Raw genomic sequence first — 26,183 nt, 5'->3', positions numbered from 1 at the left:
CCCATGCTTTGGCCTCTGGTGGGTCAGGGATCCCCCTGTGGCTAAAACATATTTTCCTGTATATGTGAATGTATCTTTGTTTCTCCCTAGGGAGAGGGGCCATCAGTTAAAAAAGGCTATACTCAGGTTTTAGGAAGAAGTCAAGTAGCAAGAGGGTTGGGTTGCCCTTCCCACGATGGGAAAGATGGCAGAGAAAATGCTTTGGTACAATTTGTGGTATAGGGAGTAGCTACTGCAAGGCTATTCAAACATGGAGTCTGACGGTAGTCATTTGGCACCTGAGAGGTCTGTCCATTGGCAGCAGAATGCCAGCCAACTGTTAGAAACCCAGGCCAGTCCTGGAAGAATGGGTGCTGGGATGTGTGTATGGGGAGGAGGGACTTCAGTCTCAAACTTAGAGGTGTGTGTAAAATTATTTTAGTCTCTAAAATAATGTAATTCTATTAGAACTACCATCCCTCTGGGCTAATAGGAACTAATTTCAAGTGTTTCAGAATTCCCCCGTCTCTAGAGCCATGATAGGATTCTAGGCAGAGTTAGACCCCGTGGAAACTGGTCATATGGCTTCATAAGTTATTGATGAGACATCCATTGTTTAGTCTAGTCTGGGCAGCGAGGAAAGATAACTGGTTAGAATCGTGGGGTTTATGGATTGTACCCATGTAAGGTAGGCTTGGGGGCTTGATGGGAGAGCTACAACTCAGAGCTGACACTAAGGAGTTTTGGGAAATCTAGAGACTGAGGTTTGACTAATGAACAACAAAGGAGTTTAGGGAGAATGTGTGAGCCCAGTAGTCATTGGTGGTCTGTGGCTAATCCAGGGTAGTGCTGGAACAGCAGGATGTGTAAGACAATTGATACACTTTTAGCCTGAGGAAGATCTGGCTCAGGAAACAGGGTGGTAATGAGGGATATTATTAGCCTTTTAGTGGAGGGCTGGGGAGGCTGAGGCCACAGACATGATGACACACACTAGCAAGAACCTGTACAGGCCTGACAAGTTTGGTCAGCCATCAAATGATGAGTTTACCTTGAAGTGTGACGCCTCCATTTAAGATGAAAATCATTTGGCAACCTGCCTTAAACATCACTTCTCTCTTTTCTCCAACTATTGCATAGACAGATTTTACTTTGCAACCTTTTAAAACATCAACTGCAAGGGGTGCCTGGCTGTCTCAGTCGGTGGAGTGCGTGACTTTGGCTTGGGGTTGTGAGTTTGAGCCCCATGTTGGATGTGGAGATTGCTTAAAAATAAAATCGGTAGGTACATAGATAGATAGATAGATAGATAGATAGATAGATAGATAGATCAAATATCAACTGCAAGGTTTATGTCTAAAGTAGGGAGGCTTTTTGACATTGGATAAATTAGGACCAGCTGGTACTACCAGTGGTGGCAAAATGTGGAACAAAAGTAGCAGAAATATTGAGAGTAACGATGGTGTTTGGAGTGGACCTTGAGCTCCTTGGATATGGCATTAGTACTGATTCTTACTGCCTTCATCATTAGTATATTCAAGTGAAAACCAGGGGTGCTTGGGTGGCTCAGTCAGTTGAGCATCTGACTCTTGATTTCGGCTCAGGTCAGGATCCCAGGGTTGTGCAATTGAGCCCTGCGTCAGATTCTAGGCTGGATATAGAGCCTGCTTAAGATTCTCTCTCTCTCCCTCTCCCTCTCCCTCTTCCCTGCTCACACGCACTCTCTCTCTCTGTCTCAAAAAATAAAATAAAATAAAATAAAATAAAATAAAATAAAATAAATATAAAATAAAATGAAAACCAGATGAATGAACATGTGCCTTTACTCAAGTCACCTATCACTTAAAGAACCTAGGGAATCAGACATTAGGGAAGTCTCACAATGTCTTCAATAAGCTAAATCAGGTAAAGATTAAGCAATTTGTTTCAAGCCAAATTGTGGCTCAGTTGTGAAGACATTAAGGTCAGTGTTCCCAATTTCCAACTTCTTCCTTGCATTAAGATGCCACAATTCCTCCCTTCCAACAATCTAATCATGTGTAATAGTTTCTAAATATATGTCCTCTTTTTTCTTTATTCACTCTTTTTCCCTTGTTCCTTTTCTCTCAAATACAATTCCTGTTAGGGTAATATTTATATTTTTAGCTTAACTTTGCAGTTGGGAAAATGGTGACTGAGAGCTTTGGCAATGCCCTTATCTGAGACAGGATAAGGGGCAAATGTTCCTAGGATTTATTTTCATCCTTAGATGCCCCGATTATATAATATTCAGAGCAACAATGTCCTTTGGAAAGTGTCTCCCTTGGAGGCTTCTGCATTTAAAGCAATGCTTCTGTACTTAAAATATGATTTTACAATCCCCTTCCAAACAGTAAGTGTTCCAAATGAAATTTCATTGCCATTTAAGTAAACTAGGGTTTGAAATTTTAGGGTGGATCTGTTAGGAGGCTTGGACCCTTGAGGGTAGCTAGGGAAATATTAGTAGGAGGGCAGGGGAGAGGAAAGGGGAACTTCGTACCCTGGTGGTAAATATGATTTGCCATTCAATGGGAAAAATGACTTACTGGAGTATATTCCATTTCTGAGTATATCTCTCTATTCTCACCAGAGCAATTTCTGAAGGGATTTGTTTTTAGCCCTATTGCTATTAGTCTTGATTTTTCTGTTACAAAAGCACCAGAGCAGCGTCTACTTGCTCCTGTTTTCTGAGTGCCAGGCACTATTCTCAATGTTTTATATATTGTAGTTCATTTGATGTCACAACAGTTTATGAGGTGGATGTTATCATTGTCCTCATTTCACAGATGATGAAACCGAGGCACAGAAAAGGTAAGTAATTTCCCTAAATTCCCGCAGCTAGTATGACAGACAGAAGGGAAAGTTGGCCCCAGAGTATTTAATCTTCTCTTTAGATGATGTGGCTATTCTCCAGGATCCTTTGGGAACCACCTTGTCTCCTCTTTCTTTCTTTCAATTATCTGTTTGTTTGTTTGTTTATTTATTTATTTATTTATTTATTTATTTATTTATGAGAGAGAAAGAGAGAGAGAATGAGCAGGGGAGAAGCAGAAAGACACAGAATCCGAAGCAGGCTCCAGGCTCTGAGCTGTCAGCACAGAGCCCAATGCGGGGTACAAACCCACGAACCGTGAGATCATGACCTGAGCTGAAGTCAGATGCTTAACTGACTGAGCCACCCAGGCGCCCCTCTCCTCTTTCTTTCCATGCCCCATCTGTGCTTACATCTTGTTGATTTCCTTCACAGCATTTTCTCATGTACCCCTTCCTTTCTATTCAGACTATTAAAGCAAAGTCTCTGCTACTATCTTCTGCCTTCTAAGGTCTTTCCTTCTAATCCAGGCAGCATATTTCTGCCTTCTAAGATATTGCTCCCAACATGTCTCCCTTCTGAACACAGATCATAAATGGTTTCCATTCCCGCATTTACAGAGGAAAATCTCTTTCCTGACACTGCAAACCCTCACCATATGCCATCAACCTGACTCTCTAACCACATCTCCCATTGTCTCTACACACAGCCTCTGCTTTGGCGAGTCTAGGAGTGCAATGAGCCTGCCATATGCATTTCTGCCTGTGCCTTTGCCTCTGCCTGCCCAGAATATCTGTTGCCCTTCTCATTACCATTTTAAGCCTACTTGTTTTTCATAGCTAACCTGAAATCTCAACTTCTCCCTAAACTCCCCTTCTCTCAACTCCTCTAGCACTTATTTATCAATGTTATAGAGTATTTTCTTAAAGTTCTGTTTGCAACTATTGAAACTTGGAGGCTGAGATGAAAAGGAATGCTTGTATGTGAATAGCTCCCTTTTTGGGTGTGCTTTTCCCCCTCTATTTGGAAAAGGTAGATGTTAGAGTCATAATACTGAAGATCCAGATAGTAATCCTGTGTTGATTCAAAATATTTTATAAGTCAAAAGATAATTTTGTAATGGTGAACAGGGCTGACCCAACTAGGGGGGCCCAACCGGAAGATTTATTGAACTTTTCCTTCTGAGTTAGATAAGGTAGTTGAGCAAACAGTAACTAGTCACCCTCTCCTCTACCTACGTTCTAGGAAAGAATTATCTAATGTGGGAAAAGTTCCCTGTTTCTGAGGCAGTGGGAAAGAACTAGAGTGTGAAGCTAGTTCTCTGATGGCCAGACTGGGCCTGGGGGACACGTTCTAAGTGCTAGGCCCTGGTCATAGGCAGGGACTCTTGCAATCAATGTTCCAATCCCATTCTGTCAAGATGATGTCCTGGGACCTAACTTTACTAACTAGCACCCCGTGAGAAGGGGAGTTAGGGATCTTTGAGGTTTATCCATATTTTTTTGTAGCGTTAGTCATCTTTTTTTTTTTTAATTTTATTTTTAATTTTTCAAAATTTACATCCAAATTAGTTAGCACATAGTGCAACAATGATTTCAGGAGTAGATTCCTTAGTGCCCCTTACCAATTTAGCCCATCACCCCTCCCACAACCCCTTCAGTAACCCTCAGTTTGTTCTCCATATTTATGAGTCTCTTCTGTTTTGTCCCCCTCCCTCTTTTTATATTATTTTTGTTTCCCTTCCCTTATGTTCATCTGTTTTGTCTCTTAAAGTCCTCATATGAGTGAAATCATACGATTTTTGTCTTTCTCTGACTAATTTCACTTAGCATAATACCCTACAGCTCCATCCGCATAGTTGCAAATGGCAAGATTTCATTCTTTTTGATTGCTGAGTAATACTCCATTGTGTATGTGTGTGTGTGTGTGTGTGTGTGTGTGTGTGTGTGTGTGTATATATATATATATATATATATATATATATATATATATATCACATCTTCTTTATCCATTTGCCCATCGATGGACATTTGGGCTCTTTCCATACTTTGGCTATTGTTGATAGTGCTGCTATAAACATGGGAGTGCATATGTCCCTTCGAAACAGCACACCTGTATGCCTTGGATAAATGCCTAGTAGTGCAATTGCTGGGTCGTAGGGTAGTTCTATTTTTAGTTTTTTGAGGAACCTCCATACTGTTTTCCAGAGTGGCTGCACCAGCTTTCATTCCCATTAGTCATCTTTTTAAAGGGATATAGGTGGTCTCTGTCTCTAAATATCTCCTCCTCTCAGGGTAGAAACAGTGTTAACCTTTGTACATATACCACAATTTTAGCACAATGCTTTGTATGTATGCATGCATTCGGTGCTTAATAGTTGAATTTATTGATGATAGCTATATCAATGAATCTCATCTCTCCAATCCAACCCAACCCATACTTAATCATCTTCCTGCTCAAAGAACCCTTGCTTAACTTTAGAACTACCCTAGCGTGTAACACACCTTGAGAAACACAGCTTCTATCATGGGTTTTTTTTCCCACTAGGTAGTGTGTGAACAAAAGCACAGAAAGCCATGTCATCAACATTCAAATGAGAGTGCAAATTCCTACAATTAATGAAGATGTATTGTTGTGTAGTTACTGAAATGCTCACACTGCCAGAGGGGAGACACAGTTCATGAAGATGCCCAGGTTGATGGCAGTGCAAGGAAACTTCACATGAGAAGTTTGGTGAAGGATGCCACAGAAAAGGAGTCTGACTCTGCAAGCACGTTAGGAAGCAACTCAGTTGACTTGGCAGAGTTTTGAAAGGTATTTAACTTCGAGGTACAGACTTGATGAAATGAAGGCTCTGCATTTAAAGGAGGCCCAGTGTGGCTCTGTGTAGGGCTATTTTATTTTTTATTTATATTTTTAAAGTTTATTTATTTATTTGCGAGAGAGAATGAGAGAGAGAGAGAGAGAGAGAGAGAGAGAGAGAGAGAGAGAGAGGGAGAGAGAGAGAGAGAGAGAGAGAGAGAGAGAGAGAGACAGGCTCCCAAGCAGGCACGAACCGTTGAGATCATGACCTGAGCCAAAATAGAGTCAGATGCTTCACTGATTGAGCCATCCAGGTGCCCCATGTGTGGGACTAGTTTAATTGAACCGACTGAGAAACTGGAAATGAGGAACATCCAGAGGTGAGCTCCAGGGCCCGGGCCCTCCATGAGGTGGGCTTGTTTGTGGCAGGTTTTGGCTCTCCATCCAGATGTCTGGTGACCTCAAGATATATTTTAAGAATGGATGTATGTATTCCTATAAAGCATTTTGAAATTTTGAATGAAAATTTTGTTCAAACTTGTCTGCAAAGCTGAGATGAATTTACACATCTGTCATTTCTAACCAAAATATTTCTAGTGTGGGTTTGTTCATTCCTCATTAATTCATTTATTTTTTTCATTCATTAATCCATCCAATATGTATAAAGCATGTGCTAAACTCCAAGGCTATACAAAATGAATAAGGTCAAGTTACTCTCAAAGGGTTTTTATTCCCCAGGAGAGGAAGATACAGTCGTTTAAAGAAACGCACTAAAATATTATAGATGCTGATAAATGTAGGTATGGGTTTCCGGGTGTCCATGAAAGAGAAAGAGCGTGGGAGAGATTGGCCCCTGGGATGACGGGATAGTCAGAGAAAGATTCAGCGAGGAAGAAATTCTTGGGTTGAACTTTAAGGAAAGATAACGATCAGATGAATAGATGGGTACGTATGCGGAGCAGAGGGGAGAAGGCATTCCGGGCAGACAGTGAAATAAGGGCAAAGTCAAGAAGTTGTGACTGGCTTGGCTTACTCAGGGGCCCCCTTCAGCTGGGTGTAGCTGAGTTGTGGAGAGCTGTGGAGAGCAGGCTGGGAGGTGGCAAGAGGGGGCAAAGGGGCAGCTGAATTACGTGCAGAGGGTCTTGTGCCCCCAGCTCAGGAGTGTGTATGCTGTTTAGACACTATAAGATGTTTTGCTTGTTTTTTAAAAACTAAATCATAAATATTATCCCCATCTCACTAGTTGTCCCACTACTATCCTTTTTCTATACTAGGACTGAGTCCAGGCCCCCATCCTGCCTTTAGTTGTCACATCTTCATACTTTCCTCCAACTGTGAAAGTTTCTCAGTCTTTCCTTGTTCTTGTGACCTTGACCTTCTTGAAGAGTGTGGGTCAGGTATTTGGAGAATATCCTTGATTTCGGTTCACCTGGTATTTTTTCATGATTAGACAGGGATTATGGATTTTGGGGAAGAATACCAGAGAGGTGAAGTGCCCTCTCAGTGCATCACATCGAGGGATACATGAGAGCAACATTTCTTTTTTCTTCTTGTTTAATTTTTTCATGTTTATTTTTGATAGAGAAACAGAGTGCATGTGGGGGAGGGGCAGAGAGAGAGAGACACACACACACACACAGAATCTGAAGCAGGCTCCAGGCCTGAGGTGTCAGCACAGAGCCTGATATGGGGCTTGAACTCACAGACAGTGAGATCATGACCTGAGCCGAAGTCTGACGCTTAACAGACTGAGCCACCCAGGTGCCCTGAGATCAACATTTCTTATTACTGGTGATGTTGACCTTTACCACTTGGTAAAAGGGTATCTGTTAGATTACTCCATTGAAATGTTATTGTTTTTTCCTTTTCATTCGTTATGGAATGAATGTTCATGTCCCCCGGAATTCATTATGTTGAATCCCTAATGCCCCATGTGGTGGTATTAGGAGATGGGCCTTTGGAAGGTGATTAGGTCAAGAGGGTAGAGGCTTCATGAATGTGATTACTGTCCTTATAAAAGAGACCCCAGTGAGCTCCCTTGCCCATTCTGTCGTGTGAGGACACAGTGAGAACACAGCTGTCTGTGGACCAGAAGTGGGCTCTTACCAGGCACCCAAACTGCTGGCACTTAGATCTTAGACGTCCAGCCTCTGGAATTGTGAGAAGTAAGGTCCTGTTGTTTCTAAGCCACCTACTTATGATATTCTGTTGTAGCAGCCCACACTGACTAAGACATCAGTCTTTAGAAGCGACTAAGTCCAGCTCATACTCATAGGGAGGGGGATTAAGCTGCACTTCCTGGAGAGAAGAGTATCAAAGAATATATTCAAACCACCACAGTAATTAGTAAATATTATAGGGAAGATAATTTGAGGCTACACAAAATCTTGTTTCTCCGTAACGGTTCACCTTCTAATTTTAATATTCATCAGAGAGTCTTGCCTGCAGCAACAATTACTGTGGTGTTCGAATGGCGATTTTCTATTTCTCTCATTTCTTTTATTTTTTATTATTGGAGAGTCTTCTGTAAGGGAGATTTGTCCCTTCTCCCCCACTTATTTATTTATTCAGTCATTTATATCGTCATGGACCCGTGGATATTTATTAATTATTTCAGTCAATTTTTTGTCATAGCCAATACTATTGTTATTAGTTTTTTCTTTAATTATTCTAGCTTTGGCCATTGGGAATGCTTTCAGGTTGTCTCCTCTGTTGTTCTGACGTGCTCCCATCACTGTGAGTGTGTGTCTCTGTGTGTGTTTTGGTCACATCTGTGCTTTCTGGCATTGCAGGGTGCTCCAGACTCTATTGTATCTTACCTTATATGGTATCCTATCTCAGCTCTAGAATCAGCCATTTCTCCAAAGAACTTTGGTTCCTTGTATTGAAGAATGGTATTTAGAAACCACTATCGGGGCACTGGGTGTGCTTGTTGGTGCTGTGTCACTGCTTCTAAATTTTTAAGAAGAGAAATACCGTAAGTATAATTAGAGTGTGCCCCGATAGGCAATCGGCAGTGAGTAGCACAGGAGCCAGGAAGGTGAATGAGGAAGTCATGCCAGTTTCCTAGTGAGAAATGAGGAGGTGCAGCACCTCAGCAGTGGCAGTACTGACAGACAGGAGGGTGAAGAATTTTGTGGATTGTCTAGACACTGGGCTTCAGCAGACTTCGCCTCTCAGTTCTGCTCTGCTACTTGCTGGCTGTGTAACTTTGTACATGCCATTGAACATCTCTTGGCCTTGTAGCCTCATCTAGAAAAAGAGGCTAACAACGCTTGTCGAGGAATCAAGTGAAAGTCCTTGGGGATGCCAAACCACTGTCTCAATGTGAGAATTTGAGTTTATTGATAAATGCTCTTCAGCTTTTCCCTTCGTCCTCTTGGTAGTGAAGGACCCAGTACCCTAGAGAGGCAAAGAGGCAAAGAAGCCTGGGATCAGCCATGGATGGGCAGGATATAGAGGTTTAGAGAAAGGCTGACAGACACCCAGTCGGTCTGGGTGCTCGGGGCTGGATGTTTGTGTCCTCTCCAAATTCATATGTTGGCTTACCCAATGTGACTGTTTCTGAAGATAGAGTCTTAAGGAGGTATTTAAAGTTACTTAGGTCATAATAATGGGGCCCTGATCTGATAAAACTGTGGTTTTATAAGAAGAGGAAGAGAGAGAGAGAGAGAGAGAGAGAGAGAGAGAGAGAGAGAGAGAGAGAACTCTCTCCCTCTGACACATGAGGACACAATGAGAAGGCACTGTTTACAAGCTGGAGAGTCCTCACCAGGAATGAATTGGCTGGCACCTTGATCTGCGACTTCCAGCCTCCACCAGTGTGAGAAAATCAATTTCTGTTGTTTAAACTACCCAGTTTATGGTATTTGTTATGGAAGCATAAGCTGACTGATACACTGGCTATAAGTCAGAAATTTATAGGCTATGCAGGAGTTTTGAGCAAAGCTACAGAGCATATTTAAGACCAGTGACCAGAAGCTAACAGCTGAGAAGACTACCCTGCAACTTGTCCATTGTTCCCTTGGGGCTTGCCCAAGCATGGCTGGCCTGAGGCTGGGAAATGACTGAGAACACCTGGCTGGAGTGGGAGCAAGAAGGCTCCTCCTGCTGGTACCACCAGCATTAGCTAGACACCATGAGGCTACAGAAGAATGTTTATCAGGGATGTCCTATTGTCCTATTTCCTTTGCAGCAAATAAAGTCAGTTAGTAGGTTTCCCATTTCCTCTCCAAATTATGATTTGTAGTCTGAAAATGACTTTTTTTTTGACTTGTGCTTTGCCCTATATAGAAAACAGCATGCCCCAGCCATCCCCGTGTGGAGGGCATAGACAGCGTGACCTTTGTTGCATGTGGTCTTGCTATTAGTCAGCCAAGCACCCACTCCAAGATCTGAGAGGTCTCGTATTTGGGATTTTAATAATATATTCTAAATCATTTTGAAGCCCTGAAAGGAGCTAGAGATTTGGGTGGCTTTTCTGCTCTGTTCCACTGCCTTTGCTTCCAACTGTTTGCCTCACTGGGCTGGGCCCTGGTCCATGAGAACGTCTTTCTCATGTGACTTCCTCTCTCTTCTCTGTCCTCCCTCCCAGAGCCGTCTCCTGCCCCTCACCTCCTCCTTGGCTTGCCACCTCCATAGTCTCATTTCTTCTTTTTTTTAATGTTTATTTATTTGAGAGGGAGAGAGAGAGAGAGAGAGAGAGAGAGAGAGAGAGAGAGAGAATGAGCAGGGGAGGGTTAGAGAGAGGGAGGAGACACAGGATCCAGGCTCTGAGCCATCAGTACAGAGCCTGATGCAGGGCTCGAACTGTGAGATCATGACCTGAGCAGGAGTCAGATGCTTAACCGACTGAGCCACCCAGGCACCCCTAGCGTCTCACTTCTTCTTGTGCTGGCTGTCAGTCCTCCTGCACTCTCTGGCTCTCTGCTGCCTCTCAGGAGGCTGAGGGTGGAGCAGAAAGAGAGTGGAGGGTGAAAGGCGCCTTCACAGACTTAGGATGAAGTATGTGCAAAATAATGAAATCTTCTCTGGGCCTAGGCTGACAACCCTGTGGGGAATTAGGCTGAAACGGGTCTCTTTCAGTCATTTTAGTTCAGCATATACAAATACTAGGAGGAGGTGGGAAGAAGGAAGAAATACATGATTTTTCAAGAAGAATGTAATACTTGGGGCCCCATGGTGGCTCAGTCAGTTAAGCATCTGACTTTGATTCAGGTCATGATCTTGTGGTTCATGAGTTCAAGCCCTGCATTGGGCTCTGTGCTGACAGCTCAGAGCCTGGAACCTGCTTCGGATTCTATGTCTCCTTCTTTCTCTGCCCCTCCCCTGCTTGCACACTCTCTCTCCCTCTCTCACAAAAATAGACATTAAAAAAAGAATATTTTAATACCTAATACTGAACTATGTTCAGTGGTCTAAGCATTTTCCATGCATTGAATAGTCTCGGGAATCCCATTATGTAGGCACTGGTATTATCCTCACCTTACCAGTGGGGAAACTGAGGCTCACAGAGGTGAAATAGCTGATTCATGTTCTTGCAGCTAGTAAGTGGCAGAGCAGGATTACAAATTCAGGTCAGCCTGACTCCAGAGCCTATCTTCTAATTATTATACGATGCCTCTATATGAAGTTAAAGAATTAAATCACCTATGGTAATACATATAGTAAAGTACCTTTACTAAGATGGGTATGTACCTCTGGTATTGGAAACTTATAAGAAAATTGGGGGTGGGTGGAAGTGAAAGAACACATATGCACCTGACCGAGAGGTAAATGACAATAGGTGACAGACCCAAGTCTTGGCTGGGGAGGGAGCTCTGCTGTGGTGTGGAGGCCCCTGACCCCATCTCCCTCATGGCTGGCATGGTTCCTAAGCTTATTTCTTTTTCTTAAACCACCTAGCAACTCTTTTCCCACAGCGGCTCCTTTAGTTCATTCAACTCTCCAATATAACCTAGTCTTCTACATAATTTAGGAACTTCTTTGATGTTGCATGATTTGCTGGGTTTGTAATCTGAAAGTTATCTGGGGGAAATTTCTTATAATTCCACTGGGCCACAGTGGACTAAGGTCTAATGATTCCATCCTCGCCTAGTGTGGGCTTCCCATGTGGGACCTCCCACACAGGTGCAAGTAATTTTGGACCAGTTGGTTCTTTAACCCAAATGTCTAGTTGTCCCATTTTCACTGCTCCTAGAAATAGCTCCTAGATGTCATAAGTTCTTTTGATATATGGTAGAATGTCATTCTCTCTGCTTCGTTTTCTTCTTATGACCCTGTATAGGAATGATTTGTTTTGACATTTTGGTCACATGGAGGATATATCAGACTTTGCCTTTGTCCCAAATAGAAAATGTTGTTTGTGTAAGAAAGAACCAAAAGGTTTGAGATGTTGATATTGTACAGACCTAACTTTTCTGTTACCTATTGCTGCACAACAAAATAACCCAAAACTTATTGGCTTAAGAATAATTTCATATCGCCTTTCCAAGTTCTGTGGATTGACAGGGCTCAGCTCAAGGGCTCTTGCCTGATTGAAGTCACATGGGTCTCATGTGGTTGAAGTCAGACACAGTTGAAGCTGGAATCATTTGAAGGCTTGACTGGACCAGATACCCACATGACTTCTTCACTCCCATGTTTTTCATGTCAGTTAAAAGGGCTGGCCAGCCATCTTTCTTTCTTCCCATGGGACCTCTCCTTAGCATGGTGCTCTCAGGGTTGTTGGGCTTGTAACACAGTGGATGGCTTCTCCTAGAGCAAAAGTCACAAGGTTTCTCATGACATAATAACTTCGGGGGTCACACCAAGTACCTTCTGCCACATTTTGTACTGGTCACACATTCACCGTGCAAGGGGACTATACAAGATCAGGAGGTATGATTCACTGGGGAAGGGGCATCTTTAAAGAGTAGTTACCTTAGTCTGCACTCTACCTCCAATAATTAATATAACTTCAGATGCAGAATACACTCACTCTTCAGTGCAAGACTCTATCCCCTTCCCTCACAAACAAGATTTGACTTGCAAAATCTTGTTTCATTTTGGCGTGAGGCTTAGTGTTCTGGGTGTCTGGGTGCTTCGTTACATAGCACTTTAAAACTTCCGGCTTCAAATAGCTGCCATTTTATTATGATGATGCTGTGGGTTGTTTGGGCTCTTCTGGGAGGTTTTCCTGCTCCTGGGAGGTTCTCCTAGTCCCATGAAGTTGACTCAGGCTATAGTCATCCATGGCTTGGCTGGGCTAGAAGGGCCAAGATGACTCACCACGTGGCTGGCAGCTGATACTTCCATTCCGGGCCTTTAGCATAGAACGATAAACACCTGCAGACTTTGACTACTTCTGGTTCAGACCTCTGCCTGGACCAGGGTTGGGCTTATCTGAGCAGGTGGAACATGTGACCCCTCCACGAGGTTTCCTTCTGGGCTGACATTAGCTCAGGACCACACGGGCCCCAGGAACTGAAAGGGTGAGTACTTCACACCTCCCAGGAGGGGGGTCGAGACCAATGCCTCTCATGTCATGCTCCTGCCTCACCCTCACTTCAAATCTCACTAGCTTCTTCTTTTTTTTTTTTTTTCTCCATGATCAAGTGGGGTTTATTCCAGGAAGGCAAGATTGACTTAACATTAGAAAACCAATATACTTCACAATCTTAACAAAATAAAAGAAAACATGAGCATCTTAATAGATGCTCCCTAGCTTCTTTAGTAACCATTATTGGGTGTATTTTCTCTCTTTCTAGCATATGCTCCCTGCCCCCATTCATGATGACAGGCGGTAAACAGATCTGAAAGACATGCGCACCCTAAAGCAAAGTCACGCCGAGCCTTTACCCTGCTTGACGGCCACTGTTGCCAGTGCTGCCCAGATCTATTCAAAATCTCCATCTGTATCTTGTTTACCCTCTTATTCCAATCCTTACTCACATGTGGAGTTACCCTGGAGGGAACTGTGTTGTGGTGAGAACGCAAAACCAAATAGAAATCATCCTGTGCCCAAAGGAGCTAATTGTCACATAAGGGAGAAGAGACAAATTTACAACTAACCGGACTATATTTTAGAGACGAAGTCAGGCTGTAAGAACGGGGCAGACTGCATAGTTTAGGAGGTCAGAGGACAGAGAACTTCTACTTCTGTTTTCTGTCTTTGATTCTTCTCCCAGCTCTGGACAAATGGCTACATTTCATACTCCCTATTTCCCATAGGTCTAATGAGGAAAACATACCTACTCTGATATGTCTTACTGGGAGCAATGAGAGTCAGTGACAAGGTATCCGTAAGGCTTTGGGATTTTTATTTTCATAGAGTCCAAACACGTCTTTAACCTCCCAGCGCGTGGAACTGAGGGGGGCGGGTGGAGTGGTCTAGATCTGCATGTGTGTGCGTGTGTGCACGCACGTGCACGCGCATGTGTGTGACTGCCACACTCCAAATGAGGCCTCAGGGTAATAAGCAGAGGGCCTGCTGGGACCACCAATTTCTTTTTCCCATCTGTGATGGCTGGGGCCCCTTGCTTCACACTGGGAAGGGTATCAGCAAACTCTCCTCTGTCTTGTTGTGTGGCCGCCTTTAATTCATATTTGCATGTGTTGTGAGACCAGCCAGGCCGCTGAATGACTGCCCAGGAGTGGAGCTTGTGATGATGTAGAGAAATGAAATCACTGTTTAATGAGAATCGGTGAGATAAGGTCCACAGATGGACCATTCGGAGGACTGCGTTTGAACCACAGTATTCTATTCATTTTATAATACACCTTACTGTGGGCTTAAATTGCATTCTTGGAAAATTTAGCCCAGCACGACTAGTTGTTTTTAGAATAGCATCACTAACGTAATGTTGTGTTCAATAAGCCTGTTGCATAAAAGGTTATCATGTAATTTTTATCATTATAAGTCTCCAGTGCTTCTAGAACTTCCCTTCAGAAACAGTGCAAAATGATGTTTTTGATGCAACTGTGTTTCTAAGAAAGTTCTAAAAAGCCGTGGCTATGAATCCTCTGCCTCAGTTTACCTTTTGGAGCATTGCTTCCTGCCTTTTACAGAAGTTCCTTTTATAAATCAACTTTCTAAAGGAACATACTAGTGGTATTTTTCCTATAGTGTTTAATCTTTGACTAGAGTTTTAATTGTAGTCCCTACCCCCCATTTTTATCTAGGTAGTATGTTGGACTAAGCATAGCGTTTGGAGACAGACAAACTGGAGTCTGAATCCCAACTCTTGACAGTACTAGCTGTGAGCATGGACCAGTTACATAATGTTTTGAAGTGAATTTTTTGATGGAGTTGAAAAAGGATTTGAGATAAGGCAGGTTGAACACACTCAGCACATAGCCTACCCCATGGAAAAACTCAATAATCAATCCTAGCTATTATTATCGTCAACGTAAGAATGATAAAATCTCTAATTTAGACCCTCTAACCCAACTATGACTAGATTTTTGACAATTTCGCCTGACCTTGTGTTGTCTGTATCTGTAGAGCTCCTGTTCTTTTCAGAAGACCCTTTATGCATAACTAACTTCAGGTCCACGAGTTCTTGTCAGTGGGAAACTAATATATGAATTAAGCATATATTTCATAAGAGATTTTTATATTGATGTGCTTACATAAATGTACTTTTCAACAGTCAAAAGTAGCTTGTCATGAGTAGTTCATTTCACGAGATAAAAAGACAGGAAAACACTCAGTGGCACTTAAAAGGGCAATTCTGTGTAACACAGATCCTCATTAAGTTACCCAAGATCTCGTGCTTGTCTGTGCTGCTCTCAAGAAGAATATTGGAGAACAAAATAGCTGGCCACCATGGGGGATAGGCTATGGGAGCAAATCGGTTGGAAAGGAAAGGAAAAGCTTTCTAGGAATTTCAAATCACAGAGAATTTAGGCTGGAGAAGTTGGCCGTGGTGTTCTCAGAACAGGCTTCGAATCTGATATTGGATTAAAAAATTGGTTGAGGGAGGGAGTGGTTCCTCAGAATGAAGCTTTTTCCGGGCTCCCTCTGGCTTTGTTTTTGCCTAGGGCGTTGTTTTTTGTTTGCCAAACCCGAGGCTTCCTCGCTGGCCCGGTTTCCGTCAGCGGCCCAGGGCTGCTTCTCTGATGTGGGTGAATTTGCCCCTCTGAGGTAGGACAGGGCAGCTGTGTGTCCCCAGGCTGGGCGAGGCGGATGAGCTGCCTTGAGGCCTGGCTGGATGCGTTCTCACCGCTGTCCTTACACCGTGATCTCTTCTCGGATCTTCAACACATGTGACCTCTGCCAGCCGCGCCTGAGCTCCTCAGCTCTGCTGCCTCTGGGAGCCAGGCCTGGAGACAAAGGGGCTGGCTCCACGTTAGATGCCAGTATTTTTTTTTTCTTCTTTTTGTTCCTGCACGGTCTCTGGGAACACTTACTAATCATATCAGACCCTGAAACAATTTAAGCCTCTCGTATCTGCGAAGCATGATAGCTGTTGCTGGCACACAAACGAATCCCAAACTACCTCAACACAATAACACACACATTTTTAAATTTTAGCCTGAAATGTACCATTAATCAACCATCAACAAGCATTCATTCATTTATCAAGTGCTGTGTTTGATGGTGTGGGGGAGACAGCCCGGTCTGAAAGAGTTAGTCAGATCATTATGGGGGAATCTTGCCCCCCACCCCCCTGAATGGACCCCTTTGTTACAGAAACATTGTTACGGGTCGCACTGTGCTACCCCAGATTCATATGTTGAAGTTCCAATGACTAGTACCTCAGAATGTGACCGTATTTGGAAAGAGTCCTTGCACATGTGCTTATTATTAGTGAAGGTGAGGCTACGCGGGAACAAGATGGGCCCCTAATCCTGTATGACTGGTGTCCTTATGAAAAGGGAAATTTAGAGACTGACATACACACAGGGAGAACGTCATGTGAAGATTGGAGTTATGTTGCCATAGGCCAAGAAACTACCAGAAGCTGGGAGAGAGGCCAGGAAAAGCTCCTTCCTCAGAACCTTTGATGGAGCCATGCCACTTCTGACACCTTGATTTCGGACTCCTGGCCTCAGAACTGTGAGACAATAAATTCCTGTTGTGGCACTTCATTATGGCATTCATTATGGCAACCCCAGCAAACCAATAGCAACATGAAGCACGTGTCCACCCATTTCTACTGGGAAAAACTGTCAACTCACCATTGACTTGAATGCACAGTCTTGGCCGACTCCGCCCCGTTTTGCCAACACAGCTCAGATGTCACTCAGTCAGGACTGCCATTTCCAAAGAGGCCCCCGTGCCCTCTATCCTAGTCCCCTCTTTATTCCTACATACACTTGTCACTGCCTGATGTGACTTTGCTTACTTTTGTTGATTTTTTTTATTATCTATTTCCCACACCAGAACTCAAGCTCCTGGAGGTCAGTGCTCCTCTCTGTTTTGTTCAGTGCTTGGCACATGGTAGGTGTTTGAAAAATATTTGTTGTGAGAAGAAATAAATGAGAAATTGATATTTAATTCGGGAATGTTAAGTTTCTGTGTATAGTCAGAGCTGTGCTTCTGGACACTGTTGATTTTCTTTCTTTCTGTTTTTCCTCCTTCCCTCCCTCTCTCTCTCTTTCTCCTCGCTCTCTCTCTCTCCTTCTCTCTTGAGAGAAAGAATTTGGACTCACTGCATGAACACAGACAACACGGGCTGGAGATGTTCTTGTTCTGGTCTGGATGAGCATGGTTCTGCTTGGTTTCATATCCTGCTTCATCTTTGAGCTGCAGAGGACAGATGGTCAGTTCTCAGACCTGCCTGACCAACTCCCCTGGGAAGAAAGACACTTGGAGGGAGCTAGACTGGCCCGTGACCCTGAGCATGATGGCCTCCAGCACTGAAGGGATCAGACCCCTTCCTCCGGGTCCTTAGCTGCAGGTGTTTCCTCCATCTCCGCATTCAGGAAGAAGAGACCGTGTGGGCCCAGGAGTGAGGGGCTAATGTGTGGATGTAGCTAAGCCGTCCTGAGACATCAGAAAGAAATAGGAAGTGGTACCGTGTGAAGGCCCTGCTTCCTGCCTTTGAACCCCAGTCAAACCTGAAAGAGACTCAGAAACATGATTTGCTCATGGGACGATAATGTGGCTGTGTTTGTGTTCACCAGCTAGAGAAATACAGGAAGATTGGTCTGAGGTGATAGGCGGTGGGTGGAGGAGGCCCCTGAGGAAATGGCTCAGATAAACTTTTCTGGGATAAAATCCTCAACCAGAAGGGTGACAGAGGGAACAGAGAGGAAAGAATTGACATAATTGTTGACAATGTGTTTGGTGGCCGATGAAATGTTATTTTTATTTATGTATGATTTACACTCCTAGAAGGATTTGAGGGGGATGACCCATTGGAGGTGAGGAAAGAGTTACGAACCAACCTAAATTCTCAAGCCTGAGTGATGAGGAAAAGAAAGTATCCTTATCTGAGGCAGGAAGGGCTGGGAGGAGAAAATACTTGTGAGCAGACAGTGATGTGTTCAGGGTTGGATTGGTCACTTTTGAGGTGATGAAGGGACCTGCAAAGAGAAGAGCCCACCAGACTATTATAAACATATTGCTCAAAGAATTCCTGTCTTTGATACAAGTCAGGGTGTCTGAAAAAAACCCCACAAATCTATGTGATTAGTCCATAAATACGAACTCCTGAATTTGTAGCTGTAACCATTGTTTGTTTTTTTACTGCTTCTGAGTATAATACCTTTGCTCTACATGAATTGTAATTTTGATGACCACATGTGTACTCATGCACACACACACACACACACACACACACACACACACACGCACACACACACACACACCCACCACCACCACCACCACCACCACCACCACCAAGAAGTCTGTTTTCTGCCGTTGTATCCCAGGATCTTGAAATTATAGCAAATTGCTGGAAGCTTTGCTTTCCTGTGTCCTAGGAGAGCCCTTTGGTCTTCAGTCTTCACTCCAAGGGGTTACCCCAATTCTTTCCTGGATAGGAGTTTCCTCATGTGCTCCTGTGATCTCTTCCTCGTTTCTTGAGTAGTGGAATGGGCTACAGTAGTCTTACTTTTTTGTTGTGACAGATTGCCACACTCTAGAGCCCATTCAAGTAACTTCTTCTGCCTGCCTTCCTCTCAGAGAAGCTTTTAGTGATCTCCTTGGAAAACCACACGAGACAATGTGCAGTAGCTAGGGTTCTCGCTCAGCAAATGAGCACCACATGAAGGACTTAGAAGCAAAAGAAAGAGGTTAGAGCCATGAGAAGTTTCCAAAGTTGCTGATGTGTGAAAATGTCTAATTGGCAAGCATACCCTCCTTAGACTCAGGAGTGGGAGGGCATCGTTTATTACTCCCTTTTGGAACTGCTTCTTTCATAGAATCTACAAGGTTTTATTTTTATTTTCTACATATGTGTGTTAAAGAATTACTTAACTTAATTACCAATACTTAAATCTTAAACTGTCTTAGTTTCAATTGGGTCTAAGAGAAAGATCTCTCTCTCTCTCTCTCTCTCTCTCTCTCGATGTAGCTATAGATATAAGTATATCTATATCTATATATATTTGTTTCTAAGTCTTTACAAACATTAATAATTTAAAAAATTACATAAGTTAAACATTCAAACAAATGATCAGGATATAGATTAATGAGTAAAATCTGTTATCTTCTGTCACCCCTGAATTCCATTGCTCTCAGGAGGTAGCCAGTGAACAGTTCCATATGTAGCTCTTTGTGCCTCTTTCTGTATATTTAAATATATACTTGGAATGCTCTGCCCCCAGGTGATCACATGGCTGTCTCTTCTAGTTCAGATGCCATTTCCAGAGGGAGGTCTTCTTTGGTGAAACAGTTTAAATGAGCTCTGCCCTACCCCATGCCGCCTTTTATATAATACCCTTTTGGTTTTCTTCATAGCGTTTATTGCCATTTGTAATAGGCAGAATAATGCCCTCTTCCCCTCCAAAGGTGTTCATGCCCTACTCCCTGGAACCTGTGAATATGTTACCTTCCATGGCAAAGAGGACTCAATGTGATGTGATTAAAGGTATAGACCTTGAGATAGGGAGATTATTCTGCATTATGTTTGGGGGACCCGATCTAATTCCGTTAAGTCCTTAAAAGTGAAGGCTGGGTAAGCGAGAAGAAGGTCAAGAGATTCATAGTGTGAGGGAGACTTGACTGTGTTTGTTGGCTTTGTAAATGGAGGAAGAGGCCATCTGCCAAAGAATACAGGTGGCTTCTAGAAGCTAGGAATGACCTTCAGATAACAGCTGGCAGAGAAATGGGGACCTCAGTCCTACAATCACAAGACCTGAATTCTGCCAACAACTTGAATGACCTAAGAAACAGATCCTTCCCTTTCGCCTCCGGAAGGAAATGCAGCCCTTTCTGGGCAAGACTCAGGTTGGGCTTGTAACCTACAGAGCTGTGAGATAATACATTTGTGTTATGTAAGCCTCTAGGTGTGCGGTAATTTGTTATAGCAGCAATAGAAAACTAGCACACTGTCAGATTATTTTGCTCTTCATTGGTGTGCTTGTTTATTGTCTACCTGCCCACCCAAACATAAACATTAGGAGAGACTCTATCTGTTTGGTTACCACTTTATCTCTACTGATTAGAACAGTTCCTGGCATGTAGCAGGTGTTAGTTTTGTTGTTGTTGTATTGTGTTCATACAGATAAAATGCATCACTTTTTTTTTTTCACTCTACTCCATTCAGTCAGTGATTGGATGTGTAATCATCTTATTAACCATTCCCTTACTGTTGGACATAAAGGTTGTTTTCAGTTTTTCAGTATGCGCATCTCTGGGCACATGTCCCAAGTATTTCCAAGGGATAGAAATGGAGTTACTGGATCAAAGGGTAAGCCCTTTTAAGTTTGAGGGACACTGCTAAATGCCTATTTAACATTTTAACCTTGAAAATGTTATACCAAGGGACATCCCAGTAACAGTATGAGTAACTGTTTCCCTACCTTCTTCACCATGTTGGTCCTTTTAGCCCATTTGATTAATTTTTAGCTGGCCGATAGAAATATCTTTTTGTGTTTTAGTGTTTGCATTTCACTGATCTGAAAGTTGAACAGCTTTTCTTAAATCTATCTGCTATTTGTGTGTGTGTGTTTTTTTTTCTGTGAATTTTTTTCTGGTGTCAGAATTTTAAAATTTGAACACTGACTCTAGCGGTTACTAACTGTAAAACTTAGGGCAAGTTATGAAATTTCTCTGTACCTCAGTTTTTTTGCCTATAAAATGGAGACACTAATAGCATCTGATCGAAGGGTCATTATGCAAATTAGTTGAGTTTCTATATGTGAAGCACTTAGGTTATTGCTTGGCAATAATATCCTCTTGGTTAATGTTACCTAATCCTTGTCCGCTTTTTTTCTCTTAGGTTGCTTTGTTTTTTTGATTTGCAAAAGTTCTTTATATATTATAGAAAGTCATCTGTTGTCTGAAACACATTTATTGCAAATGTTGCAAATTTTTTTCTCCTCCTTGTTTGCCTTTGAGCTTTGCTTGTAGTGTATTTCATCTAAAAGAATTGAAAAATTTCTAATCTACTTATCTTTTTCTTTATAGAGCTTTATATAGAACATACATAATATTATTTTCTTGCTCAGAAAGATATTCCTAATCCCAAGGTTATAAAAGTCTTCCATATTTTCTTCCACTATATTAATTTGTGTGTGCCTGTGTGTGTGTGTGTGTGTGTGTGTGTGTGTAGCTCTTGAATTACCTTGGAATTTATTTTTGTATATGGAGTGATGTAGGAATCAGAGTTTTCTTCCAAAGTACAGAAATGACTTTCCCAGTGCTATTAATTGCATATATTCTTCCCTTTCTTTATGGATTTATTTATGTATTTATTTGTTTATTTATCTATGTTTATTTATTTATTTTGAAAGAGAGAGAGAGAGAGAGAGAGTGAGCAGGGGAGGGGTAGAAAGAGATAATCCCAAGCAGGCTTTGCACTGTCAGCACAGAGCCTAACACCGGGCTAGAACTCCTGAACTGTGAGACCATGACCTGAGCCGAAATCAAGAGTCAGATGCTTAAGCAACTGAGCCACCCAGGCACCCCCCTTTCTTTACTGACTTAAAATGCTTAGGACGCCTGGGTGGCTCAGTCGGTTGAGCGGCCGACTTCAGGTCATGATCTCACGGTCTGTGGGTTCGAGCCCCACATCGGGCTCTGTGCTGACAGCTCAGAGCCTGGATCCTGCTTCTGATTCTGTGTCTCCCTCTCTCTCTGCCCCTCCCCCACTCATGCTCTGTCTCTCTCTGTCTCAGAAATAAATAAACATTAAAAAATTTTTTTAAATGTTTGATTAATTTTATGTATTAGATTCACATATATGTGAGACTTTTCCATTTATTCCTCCCTGTTTACTCTTTTGTGTTGCTCTGGAAGCATAAATGCCACACCATTTTAATTTACATAGCTACATAGTGTATTTAATATTTGTGCAAGTTCACATTTTAATTTTTTTGCTAAGCTTTCTTGAATATTTTTAGTCTTTTTTATGTGAACTTTGTAATCAAGTAAGTCAAGTTCATTTAGATTAGTTTAAGAATTTTTTTTAAGTTTATTTATTTTAAGAGAGAGAGCACACACACACACACACACACACACACGTGCGTGCACAAGTGGGGGAGGGGCAGAGAGAAGGAAAGACAGAATCCCAAGTAGGCTCTGCACTGATGTCACAGAGCCCAATGCGGGGCTCAAACCCACAAACTGTGAGATCATGACCTGAGGCGAGATCAAAGAATTGCATGCTTAACTGACTGCGCCACTTAGGTGCCCACCCCTAGATTATTTTTAATATCTAGATTAATTTGGAGAGATGTTTACATACAAAATATTGACTTTTTTAGCACATTTATTATTAGGCTTAATCTTAGTGTTTTGTTATTGCCATGATAAGATCTTTTGTTCATTATATTTTTTAAGTGAACGTTGTTGATAAATAAAAATACTAGTGGTTTCTGTATGTTGATCTTATATCTGGTGATCTTATGTATCTCATACATTAGTTACAATAATTTTCCAGTTGATTCTTTTAGATTTCTGTTAGATAATCATATCATACACAAATAGTTTTCTTTCTCTCTTTCAGTTTTCCCGTCTCATTTCTTTTTTTTCTTTAATTTTTAAAAATATTTATTTATTTTTGAGAGAGAGAGCATGAATAGAGGGTAAGGGCAGAGAGAGAGGGAGATACCTAATCCAAACCAGGCTCCAGGCTCTGAGCTGTCAGCACAGAGCCTGACACGGGGCTCGAACTCACAAACCGTGAGATCATGACCTGAGCTTAAGTTGGATGCTTAACCAACTGAGCCACCCAGGTGCTCCCCTTTGCCCCGACCCCATCTCGTTTCTTTTCTATACTTCTTGCTCTGGCTATGCCCACCAGTGTGATGGTCATAATTGCTGGCAGGATTTCTTGTCCTGACTTTGATTTAAATAGAAGAGGTTTTATTTTGCTCCTTACTTAACTCGTTTTGGCTATGTATAAATAGAGTTTTAGATTTTTTTTTTTTTATGACTTAAACCCCCCTTCCTTGCTTTTAAAACAATATATGCAGGCAGTAGATTGCATGTTGGTATAAAGAATAAGAATAGGTCTTCAAAAAGAGTTCTCCTTGGTACAGTGATATGGGGAGAAAAGAGGGAGGAAGTATGAGGGATAAAGTGTAAGAAAAATGGAATGAAAAAGAGGGAGAGAAAAGCTAGGAGAGGGGAAGCAAAAGCAAAGCAAGACAAAAACAGCAGAGGATGTGTCTTCCCAGACCGCAGTAGAAACAACTTCCCTTTTGGGTGGAAGAAAGGACACATGTGGCAGGAAGAAGGGGACATGGAGGGTGGACAATGGGTAAGGATGGTTATGGTGGGCATCTTCATGCATCAACACTGCGGGGGAATGGTAGATAAAGCTTTAACAGGAAAGCTTTCCCAACACGCTGCTGGCAACCGTGTGCTAGTCTAAGTGGTGACAGTGCCCTACTAAAACATCATTACCACTCCAACAAATGTTACCCATGGGCCATGAGTGTCTGGGTGTGGGAGAGTAGCTTGTGTGCTTAAGACTGGATGTGCAAGTCGGCCACCTAATCAGCCCTGGAGTTATCAGCATATTTTCCTTTCTAGAGTCCATTTGGCCCACACCCTCCACCCGTCTACCACAGAGGCGGACTACTCATAGAACACATCACAGAATGCTTTAAACGTTCTGCCAATTTTCAGCTCTCACAAAGCAAGTAAGTGTACTATGGAAAGATAAGGATTTTCCTCTATAAGTGAATTCAGAATGACCATAACTCAAGTTTCCCTCAGTGTATCATTACGACATGATGGCAGACCTTATGTGCACCTGCCTCTCTAAACATGCCAGACTGTGACACCTGAAGTTTTCCATGTCCATATTATTTTTGATGGTCTTTTCCTCATAATCAGCCATTTCCTCCTTCCTGTAAACCATTTACTAGGAATAAGGTTAAGTCGGTTTATCTTCTAAATGGCAGCTGGTTTTTTCTTTTCTCCCCCTCTCTCTCAAAGGTACCTCTAGCAACTGTCTTCTCCTAGGTTGCCTCTGTACTTTGTAGTACATGGCACTTGTACCGATGTTGGTGTCACTTGTTCCCTTGGACCATATGGCCTCTGAGGGCTGACACCCTCGTTTCCTCTTTCCTTCTTTCATTCTTAACATAGTGCCTGGCACACAGATGGTGATGTGTACATTTGTTGAATAAATTAATACATGAGAGAAATGAATGAGAGAGCACATTCAAATGTATTTGCCTTAGGAATGATCTCATGCTAGTAGTTTGGAGTGAGTGGGTTTATCAGGGCAAATGTAAGGATGGAAGTAATCATTTTGCCAGATATACTTTAGTAGTTTTGCTTGATAAACCCCTTCCTTGATTCGTCCTATGAATATTGGTTGGTATCTATTGATATTGCTGTTGAGTAGTGTACCACCACCAGACTATTGGAGAGCACTTTTGGAGGTATAGGAGCTCATGTCATCTTTGAAGCCTAACTCGTTATTTCCCTCTTTATTTCTATGAAATGGTACGTGCTGGGGCATAATTTTCTTCTGGGCTCTGTGTCCAGAAAGCTGTTCTTCCCGGTGCAGAGCTGAGTAGATCCTCTCTCTGTTCACCGTCCTTTGTCCATTTAAAAAGCAGAGTCTTTGCCTAGAGGCCAGTGGTCCCCTGGCTGCCAATAGGGAGGGATCGCCTTGGGGAAGGGCACGACAGTGCTCCAAGGGAGGGTTGCTGGCTGGGTGAATTTCCACTCCTTTTTAGGCACTTACTTCTGCCCAGTCCTGCTTTGGCTGGCCTTCGTTTGGGGCCTCTGGGTTGTCAGAATAGATAGGGCCACATGCCCACAATCTTACCTGAAGGTTCCTCCACACTGTGTCCTGTGAACGGGACCAGAGGAGAAAGACCACTTGTTTTCTTAGTGGAGAAAATGAGGCAGGATCCGTCTCAATATAGCGTTTTTGAAGATAACCTAGTGCCCTAAAAAATAGATGGATTTCAGCTTCGTAAAATCTAGACTTCAAGAAAAGTACCTTACAAATAAATTGGTTTAATCTCTTTATTTTACAAAGGAAAACATTGGTACCTGGAGATCACCTGGTGCTAAAATCAAGACAATATCAGAGCCTCCAGTCCAGGACATGGCGATGGTGATCCCATGGTGATCTAGTAATTTGAGTTAAATTATTCATAGTTATTAAAATTATATGATGGTAAACATTTATTTACAACTTTTGAGTAAAGCAAGAAATAGCTTTAGTTCTAATCCAGGAATAAAGTACTACATTTTCAAGATAGGGAATGTGGAAGTTTGCTATTTTAGTTACTTGCTTATATATTAGTTGTGAGTTTTCAGAAGTAGGGACACCCGGCCAAAGTATAAAACTGATTTATTATTTGAGTATGCAATTTTAGAAAAAAAGTGGCAGTGCAGAGTTGAGAGCAGGGATTAAGCAACGGGTCCTCGTCTGCCTCTGCCCCTAGCTTCTGTGGGGCCGTCAAGCTCCACTCAGCTCTGGGAGCTCATCTGTGAAATGTTTTCTTTCCCCTGTAGGATCATAAAGACACACATGAGCAAAGACACGTCAAAGTGCTTTGAAACATACTTTCTCTACAGAATCGAATTGCATTCCTGTATGTATGTTACGATGCGGAGCTAGTAACTTAAGATGTATTCCTGGGGACTTTACCCCCCAAACGCCAAGCATTACCTTCTTTACAGACTTTCCCCCCAAAAGATAAAGCTTTGCAGCTGTTGTTAACTTTGGAAAGAGAGTTGATGAGGAAAAGGGAATAATGCAAGACTGCGGGTTTCTGCTCCCAGTCTGTCGGCTCCTTGTCACGCGCCTGCCCTCTGGCTGGGGCCGTCCGTGACAGCAAAAGTGCATTCTTGGGCCTCCAAAACTGAAAATCCTCTGCTCCTTCGCTTCAAAGCATCCACTGTCGAGTAGTGGCAGTGTCTCAATCTGCAGCATCAACAATTCCTTAAAGTTGCTTAAAAAGAATTCTGACTCTTTCGGTCTTTATGTGGTTTTGGAAATTG

This window comes from Leopardus geoffroyi, chromosome D3 (genome assembly GCF_018350155.1).
Source record: "Leopardus geoffroyi isolate Oge1 chromosome D3, O.geoffroyi_Oge1_pat1.0, whole genome shotgun sequence".
Taxonomy (NCBI): domain Eukaryota; kingdom Metazoa; phylum Chordata; class Mammalia; order Carnivora; family Felidae; genus Leopardus; species Leopardus geoffroyi.
The sequence above is the reverse complement of the archived record's forward strand: the minus strand, read 5'-3'. Positions refer to the sequence as shown.